This window comes from Austrofundulus limnaeus, unplaced genomic scaffold, assembly GCF_001266775.1.
Source record: "Austrofundulus limnaeus strain Quisiro unplaced genomic scaffold, Austrofundulus_limnaeus-1.0 Scaffold24, whole genome shotgun sequence".
In the NCBI taxonomy this organism is placed as follows: Eukaryota; Metazoa; Chordata; class Actinopteri; order Cyprinodontiformes; family Rivulidae; genus Austrofundulus; species Austrofundulus limnaeus.
The window spans coordinates 3346683-3353573 of NW_013952426.1; the positions used below are offsets into that span (position 1 = coordinate 3346683).

The 6891-nt window shown below is 40.7% G+C and overlaps 1 protein-coding gene across 1 annotated transcript in view; it reads right to left on the reverse strand.

The window, feature by feature from the left end:
- cdh24b (cadherin 24, type 2b) overlaps positions 1-6891 on the reverse strand; it is a 241800-nt gene that overhangs the window by 190640 nt on the left and 44269 nt on the right. The window contains exon 2 of the mRNA XM_014004421.1: positions 881-962. The gene's annotated coding sequence lies outside the window, so the exon portion shown is untranslated. The remainder of the gene's footprint in view (positions 1-880; positions 963-6891) is intronic.

Genomic DNA, 6891 nt, shown 5'->3' on the forward strand with positions numbered 1-6891 from the left:
TGTGTGTGTGTGTGTGTGTGTGTGTGTGTGTGTGTGTGTGAGTGGGTGCTTGGTGGGAAAGCATTTGGCTGGTTGGTTGGAAGGTGTGTGTGTGTGTGTGTGTGTGTGTGTGTGTGTGTGTGTGAGAGAGAGAGAGAGAGAGAGAGAGAGAGAGTGAGTGTATGTGGGTGACAAAAAGAGACAAAGCTGGAGGGAGTGATGAGATTATTGTGAGTGTGAGTGTGATGCATGCATACGTGGCGTGTTTGCGTGTGTGTGGGGGGTTGATGCGTGTGTCCCGGTGCGTGCGTGTATGTGAGGGAGGAATACTAGAGTGGCAGGAAGGCAGGGAGAGATGTTGAGTGCGTACCAGCAGAGTGAAGGCCCCTCAAGGCTGTTGTTGCATTTTGAATCCAGGACACACACTGACACGAATGTAATTGGTGGAAACTAGCTCAGATTGCGGCTCCGTACAAAATGGAGACGTTAAGGAGACCTCTCAGTCTTTCGGACTTTGCCTCCATCGCTCTCCATCTCTGCCCCTCCTCCATTCACGTTCTTTCTTCTCTTTTCTCTTGTTGATTGAACTTCATACTTTTCTGAAACTACTCAAGTGTAAACTCCCTTTGGGACAATTAGAGTGCTTCACTTTGGGCTTTCATTYGTTCAATAAGTCTGTCTCCTTTCTTGCTTTGCTTAAATCAGCTCCTTCTTTGTTATTTCAATTCTAATCTTTTTAACGTTACGTAACCTCACAATACATGAGTGACAGATTTAACTTTCATTTACAATGACATTTATAACACATGAATGCCCTAAGAAAACTTTAATTTTCCTTTCATTCTTATAAAATGTATCTTTTAGAGGGATAACTAWGTGGTTTGTATGTATTTTGGTCTACCTTGGAAAGGCGTCTCACTTGTAGCCTTTTTGAAAGCATCCACTGGATCGTCAAACACACAGCACAATGGGAAAGTTTGGATCTGGAAAAAGAACAGTTTAGCGTTAAACAAGTCAGGGAGCCGGTTGTGAAACAAGAGCAGGTGCTTTAATTTRCTTTACAGATATGGACCTAACTGTACTCAGTTTTATTTTTAAATAAACTCCATCAACTCTTCTAAGAAGGGTTCTTCCCTTCCAAAACAAATGACAAAATACAACTTTCATCAAGTTTTAGATGYTCTGAAGTTAAATATTAGAGTATATACAAAACATAGTTTGAACCTACAAATATACACATTAGATTGAAACTTGAGTATTATATTCRTGGTGAAGAATGTGCCCTGTTTAGTTAGTGCAGTGAAATTTCTAGCCATGACATGTGGTATAGGCAATTTTCCTCTTGTAAGTATTTACTTTCCCTCTCTCACACATTGAATGCAGATGATACAATCTCAACCTTTTCTTTCCTTTGCTCCAGTTATTASAGCCTGAAAGTAAGGCCATCTGTGGGATCTTCACCTGACCTTCTGAGAGTTTTAGAAACAAAAAAAAAAAACACAAAATAAAGACTCAAATGATAAAAAGCTTGCAGAAAATGTATGAGTTTAACTTGAATCTGCTAAGGTCAGTTCTGCTTTTCACTGTCAGATTAAATGTTGCAGTGAATTTAGGTGCAAATGGGCTTTAGGTTAAGTCTTACTGAGTCAAATGTCACAGATCATTGTGAACAAGTCAAGATTAAATCCAACATCTGCATGTTTTCTGGATTCCACATCACGCCAATGTTGTCTWAATCCTATAAAAGAATAGACTCTCTCCACTTGTGTGACGTATGTAGAGGGGACAAATAAAGCCCAGATAAACTGATGGGCTGTGTCTCAATACGGGGGTTGTAGCCCACGTGGACCACAGTGAACGTTGGCTCCACCCAGTGCAGGGCAGTGGCGTAAGCAGCTGACAAAAATGCCCTACATGGCTGCAACCCCAATCGAGACAGAACCATGGTGGGTTTTTCTTTTCTGTTGCTTTCAAAAAAGAGTTCTAGCAAGCATCCACTTGGCTTTCTAACGAGCAATAAGACAGCTTCATTGCTCACATATAAAGGTGTTATCCTTTTTTTTTACCTCCCTGCCTGTCACTCATGATGAATACCACTGAACTGGGTCAAACTGATATGGTCTCACAGGACCACAACTCGAAAAAAATGTCCAAAGCAGAACAGGAGGTGGAAAAAAGAGCTTTATTGGTTCCCTTTCYAAGTTAGACGGAAAGAGCAGCAGTGCAGGGGTTAATTCCCATGCTAAACTGTGCACTGTTGCTTCTACATTCAATTACTTCTGGTTAATACACCCGTTCAACCTTCCCTGTCAATGCAGGAGAGCAGCCAATTCCCTTCTAATTCTGTTCGAAAGAGTGTGTCTTTAGAGGAGAGCCAGGTGTAAAATGCACAACATATTGCTGAGACTGGCGGGGCGATAGAAAGTGATTCTGTTTTGCAAACATGTTACGCACAGCAGATCCACGCTGATTGGTGTCAGGCTGATTGATGAAGTGGGGGGAGAAGTTATTACATGGAGGGAAAAGAACGCAAGCTGTGAAGTGCACAAGTTGAATAAAACGCTGCAATATGAGAGTGAATATTTAAAGAGATATTCGGAAGTGGGGTCTCTGTGGAAAGGTTATGAAGAAATATACATCAGATCTGCTGCAACTGCAACCTCAGTTTAAAAATACTGAGTTTTAAGTTTGACAGGATTGACGAGCTAATGGCTAATTCAAGTGGGGTAAAAGTACAAGCAGGTGGTTGCCTCCTTAAAACAAAAATGTTATAGGCCTTCACACCATGGTCAATTTCTCACTACATAGAACTCCTTGGATGCTTGAAAGTGCAAAAATCATCAGTGGCAGCTAACTGTAGCACATTGGGTATAGTCTGGCAAGAATATCTTCATATTTTTCCCAAAATAACCCTCATAATGCAAAACTGATGGCAATGTAAAGGTTTAAACAAGTGGTCCTGATGTTGCCTGTCACTGAAGGATTTAAGTAACCGGAACAGAACAGTGAATACAAGTAATACAATAAAAGATTTGGTGAAAGATTTTCAAGTGGTTAGTAGTTAAACTATGTATAATAACAAAGGTATTTTTTATTTTATTTTTATTGCTTGTGAAATAACGCAGATTAACAGATCCTTGCAAGCAGAGGAGGCAATTTTATCCACCACTAGATGCAATGGTGGAGCTGGAGGAGTGGCCAATGGTGGCCCTGCCCATCATGGCTCAGTCTTCGGCCAGCCAACCAGCCATCCCAATCATTTGAAGAAACTAAACTTTTAAACCATATAAACACTAGAAAGCATAGTTTTCCTGAATGACTGGGGTGGCCGGTTTACATGACCATATTGGAATTTGACGAAGCAATCCAATTTTGGAACTTTACTTGTGCCCAGATGCAGCCACACACCAAAACGGAAGTTATCAAGTTATCCAGCTCACAAGAACGGACAAAGGGTAATGTAGCTTCTGCAGACTGGAGTTGTTTAAAGATAGCAGTGATCTATTTAAGAAGTAAGTTTACTTGAAAAAGAAATGATTATCCTGCCATTACAGTTGGAGTGGACGCTAGTATTTCTGTTCTAAAACAACTGCTGCCTTCAAACTTTCATAGAGGATCACGCAAACACTCATTTATAAACATTTGCCTTGTCATCAGTTTCATATTATATGGCTAATTAAGCAGAAACAGAGTAAAATACCTGTCATAAGTAATCATCTAAGTAAACAGCTACTGAGAAACTGATGATGTAAAAATGTACGCATGTTAGCATGATCCACTTTTCTCTGACTACKTCTACGTACTTTGTGCTATTTTAGCCATTCATGGAAATAAGTTTTGATTTTTTTGTAACTTTTCTATATTCAACTATTGACATTTTAACCATTGATCTCTGAAATCTACATCAACATGCTTCAGGTATAATTACTACCAATAAAGTCAATTCTGCTACAATAATGGTAATACTACTCCTACTTCTACTAATACAGTACTAATTTTGCTACTTGCTAATGCTAATTTGTTTTGGTTAGTTCGGCTATTTTTAGCTTTTTTACCTTTTWGTTAGTGTTTTCTTGCTTTCATCTTTCAGCTCAGTTTGTTTCTTCAGCAAGTTTTAAAAGTGATTAAGCAATCAGCAACTTTTTTAGTTATTTTAAAATCTTTTCACAGAGCCTCGTTTCATAATGGATGAAAAAAATACTAAACAGAAATCGTCACGTTCCTCTTCTCATTGCACAGCTAACAAACAATAACTGAGCTCTACATGGTATTTCCTGTATAGAAACAGTGTTTCAACGAGTCATTTTATAAACACTGAAAGGCACWATGTGGACAATTACTAAATGTGAAATAAATAATACAGAAATACTATTAAAAGTAAAAGAAAGAGAGTTTTACTTGCTGTTGTGTTGTGGTAAGTCTTAAATTCTGAACTCTCCCACTTTCCTACAGGAAATTCYAGTGCATAATCGACATGCMTTATGGGGGATGGAGTTTATGGTCAATGCTGGCTTTAAAGCAGCTTATTCTSATACAATAATAGAGGGCTATTCCACTAAAWTGCTCACCCTCAGGCYTTGAATTTGACACATGCTCTAAGTGTTGTGCGTTTGTGAGAAGATGAACAGATGACTTAAWGTGAACATCTCTTTTCATCCTAACCAGAACCACTGTATTTTCTTTACCTTGTTATTTTGCGAGCTGTTAAAAGTAAATKTTCTACCCCTACTTGAAGTGAGCCAAAGTTAGGAATAGAATCAGGGAAATATACAGTGCTATAGAAATAAAGTGCCAATACAAAGGCACACAAAACTCTGCAATGCTTCCATTTATTGCTAAAGTTCTTTTCACTGTTTACACTGTGAGGCATAAGCTCTCAAAGCACTCTTTGTTGAGAAGAACTCTWTTGCAGCCTGTCTGTTGTGCGACCCGTCAATAGTTTCTGATATTACTTGACACTATTTGATGACAGCAGCCTCTGACCCTTTATGATTTATCCCGGGTAGCTTTTTGCTTAGCTTGCATGATCTTTTTTTAGTAAAACTATTCACATTCACACAATTCCATGTATTCACGCCTGAGAGCTGACCACAGACATTTACTGCTGGCCAATCAGCAGCTTCACCCGAGCATTGCTCACTCATTTTTGCCACTTTGCTGCCTCACCAGCAGACTTTCATTCAYCGCGGATTTCTCCATTTCAAAAACCCATCATGTTCACATTCAGAACTCGCRAGGCAGTTATACATCAAGCAGCGGCTTATTTGGCTGATTGCGCATTGCAGCTTTGGAGTTACAGTGCATCACAGTGGCGGTTCCATTAATTGGAAAAGTGTCTTCTATTCGAGGGCATGATTAAAATATGGTGCTTCTGTGTTTATGTGATAAGGACTCGGAGAGATGGAGAGATATGAGATGAGCGCGCTCAGAGGAAGTTAGAAGAGAGGAGAGGCCCGGAGGCCTGGCATGCTGGGTCACAATCCAGTGCCTGTGGGGGGTCACCAGCAGGATAGGAGGCATCATCTGGCTCAATGAAAGTGGACTAAAAGCCTCCATTTTATCTCTCTGGGCTTGTGAGAAACAACAAGGCGGGGAAAAAGGAGTTTCACAAAGCCACTAATCTGGTCTCTGAAAGTTCAGGACAAAGAGTGCTTGTGGCAATAACTGGTTTTAGATTTGACTGAGAGTTACAAGGATGACATTTCCAATCGCAAAAGAAGCAAATGTTCTGACACACTCAGTTCCACCGCAGCAAGAATATTTAAGAAAATATAAGAAAAGAAGAAAAAAATCACAGTATCCCTTTGAGATCTTCCGCTGCTTCTCCTCCACACTGCTGCTCACTTACTGATGAATATTTATGCAGTTCACACTTTAACATGGCCTGGTGTCAGCTTAGCCATTTATACTGCTGGAGATACTTCACATGTGAATACAAAAATAAAGTTTCAGAGTTAGGACAGTGTGTCTCCTGTGGGGGGAAAAAAAATCTCTGTGTGTAGGGAGGGGAGCGGTGGGGTGGGGTAGGGGTGGGGGTTCTCCTCTATTTCTTGTCCTTGATTCCAGGCCCTGGGGTGTGGGGAGATGGTGTGGAAACAGGCTTGGCTGACTGCTTTGGCGTCACTCCCTTTCCCATCCCTGTAGGGAGCCTTTGCTCCCCCTCCCCTCTCAATGCCACACATCGCACCTCAAGGTGGGCTTTACCCCTGCATAATTATCCATCCATACACCATAGCTCTTGGCTCCCCAAAAGCCAAACTGGCTGCACACTGGGGCCAAGCCAAGGCAGCTTTGAGGAGAAAAGCAGCTGATCTGGGTTGGAGGTCCTCCCCTGGGAGGTGTAGCATGAGTCGAAATGGAGCCAGGTGGCGTGGATGGATCGCTGGTAACCACAGGGCTGGTTAGAGACATACAAGATCCAATATGAGCACAGCCAGACTTCTCTGCACGGACCTGCATCTTTACTTCAGTGGGAACAGCTGCAAGCCTCAGCATCCTTTGTCAAAACAAAAAGGGCTTCTATTTTCATCGCAACTTTGTTCAGGAGCAGCGAGCTGAACAGAAGAGGTAAAGTAATTATAGGAGCTACAACTTGCACTCGGGATGCAAACAAACATTTCAGCGGAAAACGCAGGAGAGACGAAGGAACTGAAGGAACTTTTTGTTGTCCTTTCAACTCAAAGTGCTGCCCTATTCATTTAGCATAACAGATTTTTACTCTTTATAGTCTTTGAATGAGCTCTTATGAGCAGTTTAGTAAGCTTTTAAACTGACATCTCCAACAAAGCTACATAACTTCACTTGTTCTTGAAAATTTTAATTGAAATTCTATGATTTGGTTAACTATGGTATTTTATCCGTTATGCATAGGGCTCATAAAAACACATTACCTTCAAACATTCAATTATATTT